Raw genomic sequence first — 23,912 nt, 5'->3', positions numbered from 1 at the left:
ATATCTAAACCGAACTCTGTATGAACATGGAAATATCTACACCGCTATCTGTATGAACATGGATATATATACACAGCCATCTGGATGAACATGGAAATAGCTACACCACTATCTGTATGAACATGGAAATATCTACACCGCTATCTGTATGAACATGGATATATCTACACAGCCATCTGGATGAACATGGAAATATCTACACCGCTATCTGTATGAACACGGAAATATGTACACCGCTATCTGTATGAACATGGATATATCTACACAGCCATCTGGATGAACATGGAAATATCTACACCGCTATCTGTATGAACACGGAAATATGTACACCGCTATCTGTATGAACATGGATATATCTACACAGCCATCTGGATGAACATGGAAATATCTACACCGCTATCTGTACCAACATGGAAATATCTAAACCGCTATCTACATGAAAATACAAATATCTACACAGCTATCTGCATATACATGGAAATATCTACAAAGCTATCTCTTTACACATGGAAATACCTACACCGCTATCTCTATAAACACGGAAATATCTACACCGCCATCTGTATGAACATGGAAATATGTGCACCGCCATCTGTATAAACATATAAATATCTACACCGCCATCTGTATTAAGTTGGAGATATCTACACCGCTATCTGTATAAACTTGGAAATATCTACACCGCTATCTGTATAAACATGGAAATACCTACACCGCTATCTGTATAAACATGGAAATATCTACACCGCTACCTGTATAAACATGGAAATAGCACCGCTATCTGTATGAACATGGAAATATCTACACCGCTATCTCTATGAACATGGAAATAGCTACACTGCTATCTGTATGAACATGGAAATAGCTACACCGCTATCTGTATGAACATGGAAATATCTACACCACTATCTGTATGAACATGGAAATATCTACACCGCTATCTGTATGAACATGGATATATCTACACAGCCATCTGGATGTAAATGGAAATATCTACACCGCTATCTGCATGAACATGGAAATATCTACACCGCTATCAGTGTAAACATGCATACATCTTCACCGCAATCTGTATAAGCATGGAAATATCAACACCGCAATCTGTATGAACGTGGAAATATCTACACCGCTATCTGTTTGAACATGGAAATATCTAAACCGCTATAAGCATGAAAATGGAAATATCTACACAGCTATCTGCATATACATGGAAATATCTACACAGCTATCTCTTTACACATGGAAATAACTACACCGCTATCTGTATGAACATGGAAATATCTGCACCGCCATCTGTATGAACATATAAATATCTACACCACCATCTGTATTAAGATGGAGATATCTACACCGCTATCTGTATGAACATGGAAATATCTACACCGCTATCTGTATAAACATGGAAATATCTACACCGCTATCTGTATAAACATGGAAATATCAGCACCGCTCTCTGTATGAACATGGAAATATCAGCCCCTCTATCTGTATGAACATGGAAGTATCTACACCGCTATCTCTATGAACATGGAAATATCTACACCGCTATCTGTTTGAACATGGAAATATCTAAACCGCTATCTGCATGAAAATGGAAATATATACACAGCTATCTGCATATACATGGAAATATCTACACAGCTATCTCTTTACACATGGAAATAAATACACCGCTATCTGTATGAACATGGAAATATCTTCACCGCCATCTGTATGAACATGGATATATCTACACATTCATCTGGATGAACATGGAAATATCTACACCGCTATCTTTATGAACATGGAAATATCTACACTGCTATCTGTGTAAACATGCATACAACTTCACCGCTATCTGTATAAACATGGAAATATCTACACTGCTATCTGTATGAACATGGAAATGTCTACACCGCTATCTGTTTCAACATGGAAATATCTACACCGCTATCTGCATGAAAATGGAAATATCTACAAAGCTATCTGTATGAACATGGAAATAACTACACTGCTATCTGTATGAACATGGAAATATCTACACCGCTATCAGTATGAACAAGGAAATATCTACACCGCTATCTGTATGAACATGGATATATCTACACAGCCATCTGGATGAACATGGAAATATCTACACCGCTATCTGTACCAACATGGAAATATCTAAACCGCTATCTACATGAAAATACAAATATCTACACAGCTATCTGCATATACATGGAAATATCTACAAAGCTATCTCTTTACACATGGAAATACCTACACCGCTATCTCTATAAACACGGAAATATCTACACCGCCATCTGTATGAACATGGAAATATGTGCACCGCCATCTGTATAAACATATAAATATCTACACCGCCATCTGTATTAAGTTGGAGATATCTACACCGCTATCTGTATAAACTTGGAAATATCTACACCGCTATCTGTATAAACAGGGAAATACCTACACCGCTATCTGTATAAACATGGAAATATCTACCCCGCTGCCTGTATAATCATGGAAATATCAGCACCGCTATCTGTATTAACATGGAAATATCTACACCGCTATCTGTAGGAACATGGAAATAGCTACACCGCTGCCTGTATAAACATGGAAATATCAGCACCGCTATCTGTATGAACATGGAAATATCTACACCACTATCTGTATGAACATGGATATATCTACACAGCCATCTGGATGAACATGGAAATATCTACACCACTATCTGTATGAACATGGAAATATCTACACCGCTATCTGTGTAAACATGCATATATCTTCACCGGTATCAGTATAAACATGGAAATATCTACACCGCTATCTGTATGAACATGGAAATAGCTACACCGCTATCTGTATGAACATGGAAATATCTACACCGCTATCTGTATGAACATGGATATAACTGCACAGCCATCTGGATGAACATTGAAATATCTACACCGCTATCTGTGTAAACATGCATACATCTTCACCGCTATCTGTATAAACATGGAAATATCTACACCGCTATCTGTATGAATATGGAAATATCTACACCGCTATCTGTATGAACATGGAAATATCTACACAGCTATCTGTTTGAACATGGAAATATCTACACCGCTATCTGCATGAAAATGGAAATATCTACACTGCTATGTGCATATACATGGAAATATGTACACAGCTATCTCTTTACACATGGAAAAAACTACACCGCTATCTGTATGAACATGGAAATATCCACACCGCCATCTGTATGAACATGGAAATATCTGCACCGCCATCTGTATGAACATATAAATATCTACACAGCCATCTGTATTAAGATGGAGATATCTACACCGCTATCTGTATAAACATGGAAATATCTACACCGCTATCTGTATAAACATGGAAATATCTACACCGCTATCTGTAAAAACATGGAAATATCTACACCGCTACCTGTATAAACATGGAAATATCAGCACCGCTATCTGTATGAACATGGAAATATCTACACCGCTATCTGAATGAACATGGAAATATCTACACCGCTATCTGTATGAACATGCAAATATCTACACCGCTATCAGTATGAACAAGGAAATATCTACACCGCTATCTGTATGAACATGGATATATCTACACAGCCCTCTGGATGAACATGGAAATATCCACACCGCTATCTGTGTAAACATGCATATATCTTCACCGCTATCTGTATAAACATGGAAATATCTACACCGCTATCTGTATGAACATGGAAATATCTACACCGCTATCTGTTTGAAGATGGAAATATATACACCGCTATCTGCATGAAAACCGAAATATCTACACAGCTATCTGCATACACATGGAAATATCTACACAGCTATCTCTTTACACATGGAAATAACTACACCGCTATCTGTATGAACATGGAAATATCTACACCGCCATCTGTATGAACATGGAAATATCTGCACCGACATATGTATGAACATATAAATATCTACACCGCCATCTGTATTAAGACGGAGATATCTACACTGCTATCTGAATAAACATGGAAATATCTACACCGCTATCTGTATAAACATGGAAATATCTACACCGCTATCTGTATTACCATGGAAATATCTACACCGCTACCTGTATAAACATGGAAATATCAGCACCGCTATCTCTATGAACATGGAAATATCTACACCGCTGCCTGTATAAACATGGAAATATCAGCACGGCTATCTGTATGAACACGGAAATATCTACACCGCTATCTATATGAACATGGAAATAAATACACTGCTATCTGTATGAACATGGAAATAGCTACACCGTTATCTGTATGAACATGGAAATATCTACACCGCTATCTGTATGAACATGGAAATATCTACACCGCTATCTGTATGAACATGGATATATCTACACAGCCATCTGGATGAACATGGAAATATCTACACCGCTATCTGTATGAACATGGAAATATCTACACCACTATCTGTATGAACATGGATATATCTACAAAGCCATCTGGATGAACATGGAAATATCTACACCGCTATCTGTGTAAACATGCATAGACCTTCACCGCTACCTCTATAAACATGGAAATATCTACACCGCTATCTGTATGAACATGGAAATATCCACACCGCTATCTGTATGAACATGGAAATATCTACACCGCTATCTGTTTGAACGTGGAAATATCTACACCGCTATCTGCATGAAAATGGAAATATCTACACTTCTATCTGCATATACATTTAAATATCTACACAGCTATATCTTTACACATGGAAATAACTACACTGCTATCTGTATGAACATGGAAATATCTACAACGCCGTCTGTATGAACACGGAAATATATGCACCGCCATCTGTATGAACATATAAATATCTACACCGCCATCTGTATTAAGATGGAGATATCTACACTGCTATCTGTATAAACATGGAAATATCTACACCGCCATCTGTATGAACATATAAATATCTACACAGCCATCAGTATTAAGAACGAAATATCTAAACCTCTATCTGTATAAACATGAAATATCTACACTGCTGCCGGTATAAACAAGGAAATATCAGCACCGCTATCTGTATGAACATGGAAATATCTACACCGCTATCTGTATGAACATGGAAATATCTACTCCGCTATCTGTATGAACATGGAAATAGCTACACCGCTATCTGTATGAACATGGATATATCTACACAGCCATCTGGATGAACATGGAAATATCTACACCGCTATCTGTATAAACATGGGAATATCTACACCGCTATCTGTATGAACATGGAAATATCTACACCGCTATCTGTATGAACATGGAAATATCTACACCGCTATCTGTTTGAACATGGAAATATCTACACTGCTATCTGCATGAAAATGGAAATATCTACACTGCTATCTGCATATACATTTAAATATCTACACAGCTATCTCTTTACACATGGAAATAACTACACTGCTATCTGCATGAACATGGAAATATCTACACCGCCATCTGTATGAACATGGAAATATCTGCACGGCCATCTGTATGAACATATAAATATCTACACCGCAATCTGTATTAAGATAGAGATATCTCCACTGCTATCTGTATAAACATGGAAATATCTACACCGCTATCTGTATAAACATGGAAATATCTACACCGCTATCTGTATAAACATGGAAATATCTACACCACTACCTGTATAAAGATGGAAATATCAGCACCGCTATCTTTATGAAAATGGAAATATCTACACCGCCATCTGTATGAACATGGAAATATCTACACCGCTATCTCTATGAACATGGAAATATCTAAACCGCTATCTGTATGAACATCGAAATATCTACACCGCTATCTGAACATGGAAATATCTACACCGCTGTCTGCATGAAAATGGAAATATCTACACAGCTATCTGCATATACATGGAAATATCTACACAGCAATCTCTTAACACATGGAAATAACTACACCGCTATCTCTATAAACATGGAAATATCTACACCGCTATCTGTATAAAGATGGAAATATCTACACCGCTATCTGTATAAACATGGAAATATCAGCACCGCTCTCTGCATGAACATGGAAATATCAGCCCCTCTATCTGTATGAACATGGAAGTATCTACACCGCTATCTCTATGAACATGGAAATATCTACACCGCTATCTGTTTGAACATGGAAATATCTAAACCGCTATCTGCATGAAAATGGAAATATATACACAGCTATCTGCATATACATGGAAATATCTACACAGCTATCTCTTTACTCATGGAAATAAATACACCGCTATCTGTATGAACATGGAAATATCTTCACCGCCATCTGTATGAACATGGATGTATCTACACATTCATCTGGATGAACATGGAAATATCTACACCGCTATCTTTATGAACATGGAAATATCTACACTGCTATCTGTGTAAACATGCATACATCTTCACCGCTATCTGTATAAACATGGAAATGTCTACACCGCTATCTGTTTGAACATGGAAATATCTACACCGCTGTCTGTGTAAACATGCATACATCTTCACCACTATCTGTATAAACATGGAAATATCTGCACCGCTATCGGTATGAACATGGAAATATCTACACCGATATCTGTATGAACATGGAAATACATACACCGCTATCTGTTTGGACATTGAAATACCTACACCGCTATCTGCATGAAATTGGAAATATCTACACTGCTATCTGCATATACATTTAAATATCTACACAGCTATCTCTTTACACATGGAAAAAACTACACCACTATCTGTATGAACATGGAAATAACTACACCGCCATCTGTATGAACATGGAAGTATCTGCACCGCCATCTGTATGAACATATAAATATCTACACCACCATCTGTATTAAGATGGAGATATCTACACTGCTATCTGTATAAACATGGAAATATCTACACCGCCATCTGTATAAACATATAAATACACCGCCATCTCTATTAAGAAGGAAATATCTAAACCGCTATCTGTATAAACATGGAAATATCTACACCGCTGCCTGTATAAACATGGAAATATCAGCACCGCTATCTGTATGAACATGGAAATATCTACACCACTATCTGTATGAACATGGATATATCTACACAGCCATCTGGTTGAACATGGAAATATCTACACCACTATCTGTATGAACATGGAAATATCTACACCGCTATCTGTGTAAACATGCATACATCTTCACCGCTATCAGTATAAACATGGAAATACCTACACCGCTATCTGTATGAACATGGAAATAGCTACACCGCTATCTGTGTGAACATGGAAATATCTACACCGCTAACTGTAGGAACATGGAAATAGCTACACCGCTGCCTGTATAAACATGGAAATATCAGCACCGCTATCTGTATGAACATGGAAATATCTACACAGCCATCTGGTTGAACATGGAAATATCTACACCACTATCTGTATGAACATGTAAATATCTACACCGCTATCTGTGTAAACATGCATACATCTTCACCGCTATCAGTATAAACATGGAAATATCTACACCGCTATCTGTATGAACATGGAAATAGCTACACCGCTATCTGTATGAACATGGAAATATCTACACCGCTATCTGTATGAACATGGATATATCTACACAGCCATCTGGATGAACATGGAAATATCTACACCGCTATCTGTGTAAACATGCATACATCTTCACCGCTATCTGTATAAACATGGAAATATCTACACCGCTATCTGTATGAACATGGAAATATCTACACCGCTATCTGTATGAACATGGAAATATCTACACCGCTATCTGTTTGAACATGGAAATATCTACACCGCTATCTACATGAAAATGGAAATATGTACACTGCTATCTGCATATACATGGAAATATCTACACAGCTATCTCTTTACACATGGAAATAGCTACACCGCTATCTGTATGAACATGGAAATATCCACACCGCCATCTGTATGAACATGGAAATATCTGCACTGCTATCTGTATGAACATATAAATATCTACACCGCCATCTGTATTAAGATGGAGATATCTACACCGCTATCTGCATAAACATGGAAATATCTACACCGCTATCTGTATAAACATGGAAATATCTACACCGCTATCTGTATAAACATGGAAATATCTACACCGCTACCTGTATAAACATGGAAATATCAGCACCACTTTCTGTATGAACATGGAAATATCTACACCGCTATCTGTATGAACATGGAAATATCTACACCGCTATCTGTATGAACATGGAAATATCTACACCGCTATCAGTATGAACAAGGAAATATCTACACCGCTATCTGTATGAACATGGATATATCTACACAGCCCTCTGGATGAACATGGAAATATCCACACCGCTATCTGTGTAAACATGCGTACATCTTCACCGCTATCTGTATAAACATGGAAATATCTTCACCGCTATCTGTATGAACATGGAAATATCGACACCGCTATCTGTTTGAAGATGGAAATGTATACACCGCTATCTGCATGAAAACGAAAATATCTACACAGCTATCTGCATATACATGGAAATATCTACAGAGCTATCTCTTTACACATGGAAATAACTACACCGCTATCTGTATGAACATGGAAATATCTTCACCACCATCTGTCTGAACATGGAAATATCTACACCGCTATCTGTATGAACATGGAAATATCTACACCGCTATCTGTATGAACATGGATATATCTTCACAGCCATCTGGATGAACATGGAAATATCTACACCGCTATCTGTGTAAACATGCATACATCTTCACCTCTATCTGTATAAACATGGAAATATCTGCACCGCTATCGGTATGAACATGGAAATATCTACACCGCTATCTGTATGAACATGGAAATACCTACACCGCTATCTGTTTGGACATGGAAATGTCTACACCGCTATCTGCATGAAATTGGAAATATCTACACTGCTATCTGCATATACATTTAAATATCTACACAGCTATCTCTTTACACATGGAAATAACTACACCGCTATCTGTATGAACATGGAAATATCTACACCGCTCTCTGTGTAATCATGCATACATCTTCACCGCTATCTGTATAAACATGGATATATCTACAGCGCTCTCCCTATAAACTTGGAAATAACTACACCACTATCTCTATCAACATGGAAATATCTAGACCGCCATCTCAATAAACATGGAAATATCTACACCGCCATCTGTATAAACATGGAAATATCTAAACTGCTATCTGTATAAACATGGAAATTTCTACAATGCTATCATTATAAACATGGGAATATCTACACCGCTATCTCTATAAACTTGGAAATATCTACACCGCCATGAGTATCAAGCTGGAAATATCTACACCACTATCTGTGTAAACATGGAAATATCTAAACCGAACTCTGTATAAACATGGAAATACCTACACCGCCATCCATATGAAAATGGAAATATCTACACCGCAATCTCTATGAGCATGGTAATATCTACACCGCCATCTCTATGAACATGGAAATATCTAAACCGCCATCTATTGGAACATGTAAATATCTTCACCGCCATCTGTATGAACATGGAAATACCTACATCGCCATCTGTATGAACATGGAAATATTTACACCGCTAAGTGTATGAACATGGAAATATCTACACCGTCCTCTGCATGAACATGGAAATATCTACAACGCTATCTATATGATCATGGAAATATCTACACCGATATCTGTATGAACATGGAAATATCTACACCGCCATCCGATGGAACATGGAAATATCAACACCGCCATCTCTATGAACATGGAAACATCTACATCGCCATCTGTATAAACATGGAAATGTCTACACCGCCATCTCTATGAACAAGGAAATATCAACACCGCCATTTGTATGATCATGGAAATATCTACACCGCCATCGGTATGAACATGGAAATATCTACACAGCTATCTGTACGAACATGGATATATCTACACCGCCGTCTAGATGAACATGGAAATATCTACACCGCTATCTGTATCAACATGGAAATATCTACACAGCTATCTGCATATACATGGAAATACCTAAACAGATTTCTCTATAAACATGGAAATAACTACACCTCAAACTGTATGAATATGGAAATATCTTCACCACCGTCTGTAGGAACATGGAAATATCTACACCGCCATCTGTATGAACATGTAAATATCTTCACCGGCATCTGTATGAACATGGAAACATCTGCACCGCTAACTCTATGAACATGGAAATATCTACACCGATATCTGTATGTATATGGAAATATCTACACTGCTATCTGTATGTACATGGAAATATCTACACCGCTATCTGTATGAACATGGAAATATCTACTCTGCTATCTGTATGAACATGGAAATATCTACACAGCTATCTGCATATACATGGAAATATCTACACAGCTTTCTCTATAAACATGGAAATAACTACACCGCTATCTCTATAAACTTGGAAATATCTACACCCCCATCTGTAGGAACATGGAAATATCTACACCGCCATCTCTATATACATGGAAATGCCTACACCGCCACTTGTATAAACATGGAAATATCTACACCACCATCTCTTTAAACATGGAAATATCTACACCGTCCTCTGTATGAACATAGAAATATCTACACCGCCATCACTATGAAGGTGGAATTATCTACACCGGTATCTGTAGGAACATGGAGATATCTACACCGTTATCTGTTTGAACATGGAAATATCTACACCGCTATCTGTATGAACATGCAAATATCTACACTGCTATCTGTATGAACATGGAAATATCTACACCGCTATCTGTATAAACATGGAAATAACTACACCGCAATCTCTATAAACATGTAAATAACTACAACGCTATCTGTGTAAACATGGAAATGTCTCCACCACTATCTGTATGAAGATGGAAATATCTACACTGCTATCGGTATAAAATTGGAAATATCTACAACTCTATCTCTATAAACATGGAAATATCTACACCGCTATCTGTATAAACAAGAAAATATCTAGACCGCCATCTCTATAAACATGTAAATACTTACACCGCTATCTGTATAAACATGAAAATATCTACACCGCTATCTGTATAGACATGGAAATATCTACACCGATATCTCTATAAACTTGGAAATAGCTACACCACTATCTCTATAAACATGGAAATACCCAGACCACCATCTCTATAAACATGGAAATAACTACACCACCATCTGTATAAACATGGAAATAACTACACTGCTATTTCTATGAACATGGAAATATCTAAACCGCTATCTGTATGAACATGTAAATATCCACACCGCTATCTGTATGAACATGGAAATATCTACACCGCTATCTGTATGAACGTGGAAATATCTACACCGCTATCTGTGTGAACATGGAAATATGTACACAGCTATCTGTATATCTATGGAAATATTTACACTGCTATCTCTATAAACATGAAAATAACTACACCACTATCTGTATAAACATGGAAATATCTACACTGCCATCTGTATAAACATGGAAATATCTATACTGCCATCTGTAGGTACATGGAAATATCTACACCCCCATCTGCATTAAGATGGAATTATCCACACCGCTATCTGTATGAACATGGAAATATCTACACCGCTATCTGTATGAACGTGGAAATATCTACACCGCTATATGTATGAACGTGGAAATATCTACACCCCTATCTGTATGAACGTGGAAGTATCTACACCGCTATCTGTATGAACGTGGAGATATCTTCACCGCTATCTGTATGAACGTGGAAATATCTACACCGCTATCTGTATGAACATGGAAATATCTACACCGTTATCTGTATGAACATGGAAATACCTACACAGTTATCTCCATATCAGTGGAAATGTCTACACTGCTATCTCTATAAACATGAAAACAACTACACCGCTATCTGTATAAACATCGATATATCTACACCGCTCTCTCTATAAACTTGGAAATAACTACAACACTATCTCTATAAACATGGAAATATCTAGACCGCCATCTCTATAAACATGGAAATATCTACACCGCTATCACTATAAACAAGGAAATAACTACAAAGCTATCATTATAAACTTGGAAATATCTACACCGCTATCTGTATGAACATGGACAAATCTACAGCGCCATCTGTATGAACATGGAAATATCTTCACCACCATCTGCATGAACATGGAAATATCTACACCGCCATCTGTATGAACATGGAAATATCTACACCGCTATCTGTATGATCATGGAAATATCTACACCACCATCTCTATAAAGGTGGAAATATCTACACCGCTATCTCCATGAACGTAGAAATATCTGCACCGTTATTTGTATGAACATGGAAATATCTACACTGCCATCTGTAGGAACATGGAAATATCTACAGCGCCATCTGTGTTAAGATAGATATATCTACACCGCTATCTGTATAAACATGGAAATATCTACACCGCTATATGTATTAACATGGAAATATCTACACCGCTATCTGTATAAACTTGGAAGTATCTACAACGCCATTTGTACTAAGATGGAAATATCCACACCACTATCTGTATAAACATGGAAATATCTACACCACTATCTCTATAAACATGGAAATATCTCCACCGCTATCTGTATAAACATGGAAACATCCACACCGCTATCTGTAATAAACATGGAAATAACTACACCGCTATTTCTATAAACATGTAAATGTCTACAACGCTATCTGTGTAAAAATGGAATGGTCTATACCACTATCTGTTTAAACATGGAAATATCTACACCGCTTTCTGTATATACATGGAAATATCTACACCGCCATCTCTATAAACATGCAGATATCTACACAACCATCAGTATAAACATGGAAATATCTACACCGCCATCTCTATAAACATGGAAATATCTACACCGCCATCTGTATGATCATGGAAATATCTACACCACCATCTCTGTAAAGGTGGAAATATCTACACGGCTATCTGTATGAACATGGAAATATCTACACCGCTATCTGAATGAACATGGAAATATCTACACCGCTACCTGTATGAACATGGAAATATCTACATAGCTATCTGTATATACATGGAAAACTCTACACCGCGATCTCTATAAACATGAAAAAAATACACCGCTATCTACGTAAACATCGACATATCTACACCGCTCTATTAACTTGGAAATAACTACACCACTATCTCTATAAACATGGAAATATCTAGACCGCCATCTCTATAAACATGGAAATATCTACACCGCCATGTGTATAAACATGGAAATATCTATACTGCTATCGGTATAAACATGGAAATATCTACAATGCTATCATTATAAACATGGAAATGTCTACACCGATATCTCTATAAACTTGGAAATATCTACCCCGCTATGTGTATCAGGATGGAAATATCTACACCGCTATCTGTGTAAACATGGAAATATCTAAACCGAACTCTGTATGAACATGGAAATATCTACACCGCTATCTGTATGAACATGGATATATATACACAGCCATCTGGATGAACATGGAAATAGCTACACCACTATCTGTATGAACATGGAAATATCTACACCGCTATCTGTATGAACATGGATATATCTACACAGCCATCTGGATGAACATGGAAATATCTACACCGCTATCTGTATGAACACGGAAATATGTACACCGCTATCTGTATGAACATGGATATATCTACACAGCCATCTGGATGAACATGGAAATATCTACACCGCTATCTGTACCAACATGGAAATATCTAAACCGCTATCTACATGAAAATACAAATATCTACACAGCTATCTGCATATACATGGAAATATCTACAAAGTTATCTCTTTACACATGGAAATACCTAAACCGCTATCTCTATAAACACGGAAATATCTACACCGCCATCTGTATGAACATGGAAATATGTGCACCGCCATCTGTATAAACATATAAATATCTACACCGCCATCTGTATTAAGTTGGAGATATCTACACCGCTATCTGTATAAACTTGGAAATATCTACACCGCTATCTGTATAAACATGGAAATACCTACACCGCTATCTGTATAAACATGGAAATATCTACACCGCTACCTGTATAAACATGGAAATAGCACCGCTATCTGTATGAACATGGAAATATCTACACTGCTATCTCTATGAACATGGAAATAGCTACACTGCTATCTGTATGAACATGGAAATAGCTACACCGCTATCTGTATGAACATGGAAATATCTACACCACTATCTGTATGAACATGGAAATATCTACTCCGCTATCTGTATGAACATGGATATATCTACACAGCCATCTGGATGTACATGGAAATATCTACACCGCTATCTGCATGAACATGGAAATATCTACACCGCTATCAGTGTAAACATGCATACATCTTCACCGCAATCTGTATAAGCATGGAAATATCAACACCGCAATCTGTATGAACGTGGAAATATCTACACCGCTATCTGTTTGAACATGGAAATATCTAAACCGCTATAAGCATGAAAATGGAAATATCTACACAGCTATCTGCATATACATGGAAATATCTACACAGCTATCTCTTTACACATGGAAATAACTACACCGCTATCTGTATGAACATGGAAATATCTGCACCGCCATCTGTATGAACATATAAATATCTACACCACCATCTGTATTAAGATGGAGATATCTACACCGCTATCTGTATGAACATGGAAATATCTACACCGCTATCTGTATAAAGATGGAAATATCTACACCGCTATCTGTATAAACATGGAAATATCAGCACCGCTCTCTGTATGAACATGGAAATATCAGCCCCTCTATCTGTATGAACATGGAAGTATCTACACCGCTATCTCTATGAACATGGAAATATCTACACCGCTATCTGTTTGAACATGGAAATATCTAAACCGCTATCTGCATGAAAATGGAAATATATACACAGCTATCTGCATATACATGGAAATATCTACACAGCTATCTCTTTACACATGGAAATAAATACACCGCTATCTGTATGAACATGGAAATATCTTCACCGCCATCTGTATGAACATGGATATATCTACACATTCATCTGGATAAACATGGAAATATCTACACCGCTATCTTTATGAACATGGAAATATCTACACCGCTATCTGTGTAAACATGCATACAACTTCACCGCTATCTGTATAAACATGGAAATATCTACACTGCTATATGTATGAACATGGAAATGTCTACACCGCTATCTGTTTCAACATGGAAATATCTACACCGCTATCTGCATGAAAATGGAAATATCTACAAAGCTATCTGTATGAACATGGAAATAACTACACTGCTATCTGTATGAACATGGAAATATCTACACCGCTATCAGTATGAACAAGGAAATATCTACACCGCTATCTGTATGAACATGGATATATCTACACAGCCATCTGGATGAACATGGAAATATCTACACCGCTATCTGTACCAACATGGAAATATCTAAACCGCTATCTACATGAAAATACAAATATCTACACAGCTATCTGCATATACATGGAAATATCTACAAAGCTATCTCTTTACACATGGAAATACCTACACCGCTATCTCTATAAACACGGAAATATCTACACCGCCATCTGTATGAACATGGAAATATGTGCACCGCCATCTGTATAAACTTATAAATATCTACACCGCCATCTGTATTAAGTTGGAGATATCTACACCGCTATCTGTATAAACTTGGAAATATCTACACCGCTATCTGTATAAACATGGAAATACCTACACCGCTATCTGTATAAACATGGAAATATCTACACCGCTACCTGTATAAAAATGGAAATATCAGCACCGCTATCTGTATGAACATGGAAATATCTACACCGCTATCTCTATGAACATGGAAATAGCTACACTGCTATCTGTATGAACATGGAAATAGCTACACCACTATCTGTATGAACATGGAAATATCTACACCACTATCTGTATGAACATGGAAATATCTACACCGCTATCTGTATGAACATGGATATATCTACACAGCCATCTGGATGTACATGGAAATATCTACACCGCTATCTGCATGAACATGGAAATATCTACACCGCTATCAGTGTAAACATGCATACATCTTCACCGCAATCTGTATAAGCATGGAAATATCAACACCGCTATCTGTATGAATGTGGAAATATCTACACCGCTATCTGTTTGAACATGGAAATATCTAAACCGCTATAAGCATGAAAATGGAAATTTCTACACAGCTATCTGCATATACATGGAAATATCTACACAGCTATCTCTTTACACATGGAAATAACTACACCGCTATCTGTATGAACATGGAAATATCTGCACCGCCATCTGTATGAACATATAAATATCTACACCACCATCTGTATTAAGATGGAGATATCTACACCGCTATCTGTATAAACATGGAAATATCTACACCGCTATCTGTATAAAGATGGAAATATCTACACCGCTATCTGTATAAACATGGAAATATCAGCACCGCTCTCTGTATGAACATGGAAATATCAGCCCCTCTATCTGTATGAACATGGAAGTATCTACACCGCTATCTCTATGAACATGGAAATATCTACACCGCTATCTGTTTGAACATGGAAATATCTAAACCGCTATCTGCATGAAAATGGAAATATATACACCGCTATCTGCATATACATGGAAATATCTACACAGCTATCTCTTTACACATGGAAATAAATACACCGCTATCTGTATGAACATGGAAATATCTTCACCGCCATCTGTATGAACATGGATATATCTACACATTCATCTGGATGAACATGGAAATATCTACACCGCTATCTTTATGAACATGGAAATATCTACACCGCTATCTGTGTAAACATGCATACATCTTCACCGCTATCTGTATAAACATGGGAATATCTACACTGCTATCTGTATGAACATGGAAATGTCTACACCGCTATCTGTTTGAACATGGAAATATCTACACCGCTATCTGCATGAAAATGGAAATATCTACAAAGCTATCTGCATATACATGGAAATATCTACACAGCTATCTCTTTACACATGGAAATAACTACACCGCTATATCTATAAACATGGAAATATCTATACCGCCATCTGTATGAACATGGAAATATCTGCACCACCATCTCTATTAACATATAAATATCTACACCGCCATCTGTATTAAGAAGGAAATATCTAAACCGCTATCTGTATGAACATGGAAATATCTAAACCGCTATCTCTATGAACATTGAAGTATCTACACCGCTATCTGTATGAACATGGAAATATCTACACCGCTATCTGTGTAAACATGCATACATCTTCACCGCTATCTGTATAAAGATGGAAATGTCTACAAGGCTATCTGTATGAACATTGAAATATCTACACCGCTATCTGTTCGAACATGGAAATATCTAAACCGCTATCTGCATGAAAATAGAAATATCTACACAGCTATCTGCATATACATGGAAATATCTACACAGCTATCTCTTTACACATGGAAATAACTACACCGCTATCTGTATGAACATGGAAATATCTGCACCGCCATCTGTATGAACACATAAATATCTACACCGCCATCTGTATTAAGATGGAGATACCTACACCGCTATCTGTATAAACATGGAAATATCTACACCGCTATCTGTATAAACATGGAAATATCTACACCGCTATCTGTATAAACATGGAAATATCAGCACCGCTATCTGTATGAACATGGAAACATCAGCCCCTCTATCTGTATGAACATGGAAGTATCTACACCGCTATCTGTATGAACATGGAAATATCTACACCGCTATCTGTATGAACACGGAAATATCTACACCGCTATCTGTTTGAACATGGAAATATCTACACCGCTATCTGTATGAACACGGAAATATCTACACCGCTATCTGTTTGAACATGGAAATATCTACACCGCTATCTGCATGAAAATGGAAATATATACACAGCTATCTGCATATACATGGAAATATCTACACAGCTATCACTTTACACATGGAAATAACTACAACGCTATCTGTATGAACATGGAAATATCTTCACCGCCATCTTTATGAACATGGATATATCTACACAGCCATCTGGATGAACATGGAAATATCTACACCGCTATCTGTATGAACATGGAAATATCTACACCGATATCTGTGTAAACATGAATACATCTTCACCGCTATCTGTATAAACATGGAAATATCTACACTGCTATCTGTATGAACATGGAAATATCTACACCGCTATCTGTTTGAACATGGAAATATCTACACCGCTATCTGCATGAAAATGGAAATCTCTACACAGCGATCTGCATATACATGGAAATATCTACAAAGCTATCTCTTTACACATGGAAATAAGTACAGCGCTATTTCTATAAACATGGAAATAGCTACACCGCCATCTGTATGAACATGGAAATATCTACACAGCTATCTGTATGATCATGGGAATATCTACACCGCTATCTGTGTGAACATGGATATATCTACACAGCCCTCTGGATGAACATGGAAATATCCACACCGCTATCTGTGTAAACATGCATACATCTTCCCCGCTATCTGTAGAAACATGGAAATATCTACACCGCTATCTGTATGAACATGGAAATATCTACACCGCTATCTGTTTGAAGATGGAAATATATACACCGCTATCTGCATGAAAATGGAAATATCTACACAGCTATCTCCATATAGATGGAAATATCTACACAGCTATCTCTTTACACATGGAAATAACTACACCACTATCTGTATGAACATGGAAATATCTACACCGCCATCTGTATGAACATGGAAATATCTGCACCGCCATCTGTATGAACATATAAATATCTACACCGCCATCTGTATTAAGATGGAGAAATCTACACCGCTATCTGAATAAACATGGAAATATCTACACCGCTATCTGTATAAACATGGAAATATCTACACCGCTATGTGTATAACCATGGAAATATCTACACCGCTACCTGTATAAACATGGAAATATCAGCACCGCTATCTGTATGAACATGGAACTATCTACACAGCTATCTGTATGAACATGGAAATATCTACACCGCTATCTGTATGAACATGGAAATATCTACAAAGCTATCTGAATAAACATGGAAAAGTCTACACCGCTATCTGTTTGAACATGGAAATATCTACACCGCTATCGGCATGAAAATGGAAATATCTACAAAGCTATCTGCATATACATGGAAATATCTACACAGCTATCTCTTTACACATGGAAATAACTACACCGCTATATCTATAAACATGGAAATATCTACACCGCCATCTGTATGAACATGGAAATATCTGCACCGCCATCTGTATGAACATATAAATATCTACACCGCCATCTGTATTAAGAAGGAAATACCTAAACCGCTATCTGTATAAACCTGGAAATATCTACACCGCTGCCTGTATAAACATGGAAATATCAGCACCGCTATCTGTATGAACATGGAAATATCTACACCGCTATCTGTATGAACATGGAAATATCTACACTGCTATCTGTATGAACATGGAAATAGCTGCACCGTTATCTGTATGAACATGGAAATAGCTACACCACTATCTGTATGAACATGGAAATATCTACACCGCTACCTGTATGAACATGGATATATCTACACAGCCATCTGGATGAACATGGAAATATCTACACCGCTATCTGTATGAACATGGAAATATGTACACCGCTATCTGTATGAACATGGATATATCTACACAGCCATCTGGATGAACATGGAAATATCTACACCGCTATCTGTGTAAACATGCATAGATCTTCACTATCTCTATAAACATGGAAATATCTACACCGCTATCTGTATGAACATCGAAATATACACACAGCTATCTGTATGAACATGGAAATATCTACACCGCTATCTGTTTGAACATGGAAATATCTACACCGCTATCTGTATGAAAATGGAAATATCTACACTGCTATCTGCATATACATTTAAATATCTACACAGCTATCTCTTTACACATGGAAATAACTAAACCGCTATCTGTATGAACATGGAAATATCTACACCGCCATCTGTATGAACACGGAAATATCTGCACAGCCATCTGTAAGAACATATAAATATCTACACCGCCATCTGTATTGAGATGGAGATATCTACACTGCTATCTGTATAAACATGGAAATATCTAAACCGCCATCTGTGTGAACATATAAATATCTACACCGCCATCTGTATTAAGAAGGAAATATCTAAACCGCTATCTGTATAAACATGGAAATATCTACACCGCTGCCTGTATAAACAAGGAAATATCAGCACCGCTATCTGTATGAACATGGAAATATCTACACCGCTATCTGTATGAACATGGAAATATCTACACCGCTATCTGTATGAACATGGAAATAGCTACACCGCTATCTGTATGAACATGGAAATAGCTACACCGCCATCTGGATGAACATGGAAATATCTACACCGCTATGTGTGTAAACATGCATAGATCTTTACCGCTATCTGTATAAACATGGAAATATCTACACCGCTATCTGTATGAACATGGAAATATCTACACCGCTATCTGTATGAACAAGGAAATATCTACACCGCTATCTGTTTGAACATGGAAATATCTACACCGCTATCTGCATGAAAATGGAAATATCTACACTGCTATCTGTATGAACATGGAAATATCTGCACCACCATCTGTATGAACATATAAATATCTACACCGCCATCTGTATTAAGATGGAGATATCTACACCGCTATCTGTTTAAAAATGGAAATATCTACACCGCTATCTGTATAAACATGGAAATATCTACACCGCTATCTGTATAAACATGGAAATATCTACACCACTACCTGTATAAACATGGAAATATCAGCACCGCTGTCTGTATGAACATGGAAATATCTACAAAGTTATCTGAATGAACATGGAAAAATCTACACCGCTATCTGTTTGAACTTGTAAATATCTACACCGCTATCTGCATGAAAATGGAAATATCTACAAAGCTATCTGCATATACATGGAAATATCTACACAGCTATCTCTTTACACATGGAAATAACTACACCGCTATATCTATAAACATGGAAATATCTACACCGCCATCTGTATGAACATGGAAATATCTGCACCGCCATCTGTATGAACATATAAATCTCTACACCGCCATCTGTATTAAGAAGGAAATATCTAAACCGCTATCTGTATAAACCTGGAAATATCTACACCGCTGCCTGTAAAAACATGGAAATATCATCACCGCTATCTGTATGAACATGGAAATATCTACACCGCTATCTGTATGAACATGGAAATATCTACACTGCTATCTGTATGAACATGGAAATAGCTACACCGTTATCTGTATGAACATGGAAATAGCTACACCACTATCTGTATGAACATGGAAATATCTACACCGCTATCTGTATGAACATGGATATATCTACACAGCCATCTGGATGAACATGGAAATATCTACACCGCTATCTGTATGAACATGGAAATATGTACACCGCTATCTGTATGAACATGGATATATCTACACAGCCATCTGGATGAACATGGAAATATCTACACCGCTATCTGTGTAAACATGCATAGACCTTCACCGCTATCTCTATAAACATGGAAATACCTACACCGCTATCTGTATGAACATGGAAATATCCACACCGCTATCTGTATGAACATGGAAATATCTACACCGCTATCTGTTTGAACATGGAAATATCTACACCGCTATCTGCATGAAAATGGAAATATATACACTGCTATCTGCATATACATTTAAATATCTACACAGCTATCTCTTTACACATGGAAATAACTACACCGCTATCTGTATGAACATGGAAATATCTACACCGCCATCTGTATGAACACGGAAATATCTGCACCGTCATCTGTAAGAACATATAAATATCTACACCGCCATCTCTATTAAGATGGAGATATCTACACTGCGATCTGTATAAACATGGAAATATCTACACCGCTATCTGTATGAACATGGAAATAGCTACACCGCTATCTGTACGAACATGGAAATATCTACAAAGCTATCTGAATGAACAGGGAAAAATCTACACCGCTATCTGTTTGAAAATGTAAATATCTACACCGCTATCGGCATGAAAATGGAAATATCTACAAAGCTATCTGCATATACATGGAAATATCTACACAGCTATCTCTTTACACATGGAAATAACTACACCGCTATATCTATAAACATGGAAATATCTACACCGCCATCTGTATGAACATGGAAATATCTGCACCGCCATCTGTTTGAACATATAAATATCTACACCGCCATCTGTATTAAGAAGGAAATATCTAAACCGTTATCTGTATAAACCTGGAAATATCTACACCGCTGCCTGTATAAACATGGAAATATCAGCACCGCTATCTGTATGAACATGGAAATATCTACACCGCTATCTGTATGAACATGGAAATATCTACACTGCTATCTGTATGAACATGGAAATAGCTACACCGTTATCTGTATGAACATGGAAATAGCTACACCACTATCTGTATGAACATGGAAATATCTACACCGCTATCTGTATGAACATGGATATATCTACACAGCCATCCGGATGAACATGGAAATATCTACACCGCTATCTGTATGAACACGGAAATATGTACACCGCTATCTGTATGTACATGGATATATCTACACAGCCATCTGGATGAACATGGAAATATCTACACCGCTATCTGTACCAACATGGAAATATCTAAACCGCTATCTACATGAAAATACAAATATCTACACAGCTATCTGCATATACTTGGAAATATCTACAAAGCTATCTCTTTACACATGGAAATACCTACACCGCTATCTCTATAAACACGGAAATATCTACACCGCCATCTATATGAACATGGAAATATGTGCACCGCCATCTGTATAAACTTATAAATATCTACACCGCCATCTGTATTAAGTTGGAGATATCTACACCGCTATCTGTATAAACTTGGAAATATCTACACCGCTATCTGTATAAACATGGAAATACCTACACCGCTATCTGTATAAACATGGAAATATCTACACCGCTACCTGTATAAACATGGAAATATCAGCACCGCTATCTGTATGAACATGGAAATATCTACACCGCTATCTCTATGAACATGGAAATAGCTACACTGCTATCTGTATGAACATGGAAATAGCTACACCACTATGTGTATGAACATGGAAATATCTACACCACTATCTGTATGAACATGGAAATATCTACACCGCTATCTGTATGAACATGGATATATCTACACAGCCATCTGGATGTACATGGAAATATCTACACCGCTATCTGCATGAACATGGAAATATCTACACCGCTATCAGTGTAAACATGCATACATCTTCACCGCAATCTGTATAAGCATGGAAATATCAACACCGCTATCTGTATGAACGTGGAAATATCTACACCGCTATCTGTTTGAACATGGAAATATCTAAACCGCTATAAGCATGAAAATGGAAATTTCTACACAGCTATCTGCATATACATGGAAATATCTACACAGCTATCTCTTTACACATGGAAATAACTACACCGCTATCTGTATGAACATGGAAATATCTGCACCGCCATCTGTATGAACATATAAATATCTACACCACCATCTGTATTAAGATGGAGATATCTACACCGCTATCTGTATAAACATGGAAATATCAGCACCGATCTCTGTATGAACATGGAAATATCAGCCCATCTATCTGTATGAACATGGAAGTATCTACACCGCTATCTCTATGAACATGGAAATATCTACACCGCTATCTGTTTGAACATGGAAATATCTAAACCGCTATCTGCATGAAAATGGAAATATATACACAGCTATCTGCATATACATGG

Source organism: Gorilla gorilla, chromosome 22 (genome assembly GCF_029281585.2).
Source record: "Gorilla gorilla gorilla isolate KB3781 chromosome 22, NHGRI_mGorGor1-v2.1_pri, whole genome shotgun sequence".
NCBI lineage: Eukaryota > Metazoa > Chordata > Mammalia > Primates > Hominidae > Gorilla > Gorilla gorilla.
The sequence above is the reverse complement of the archived record's forward strand: the minus strand, read 5'-3'. Positions refer to the sequence as shown.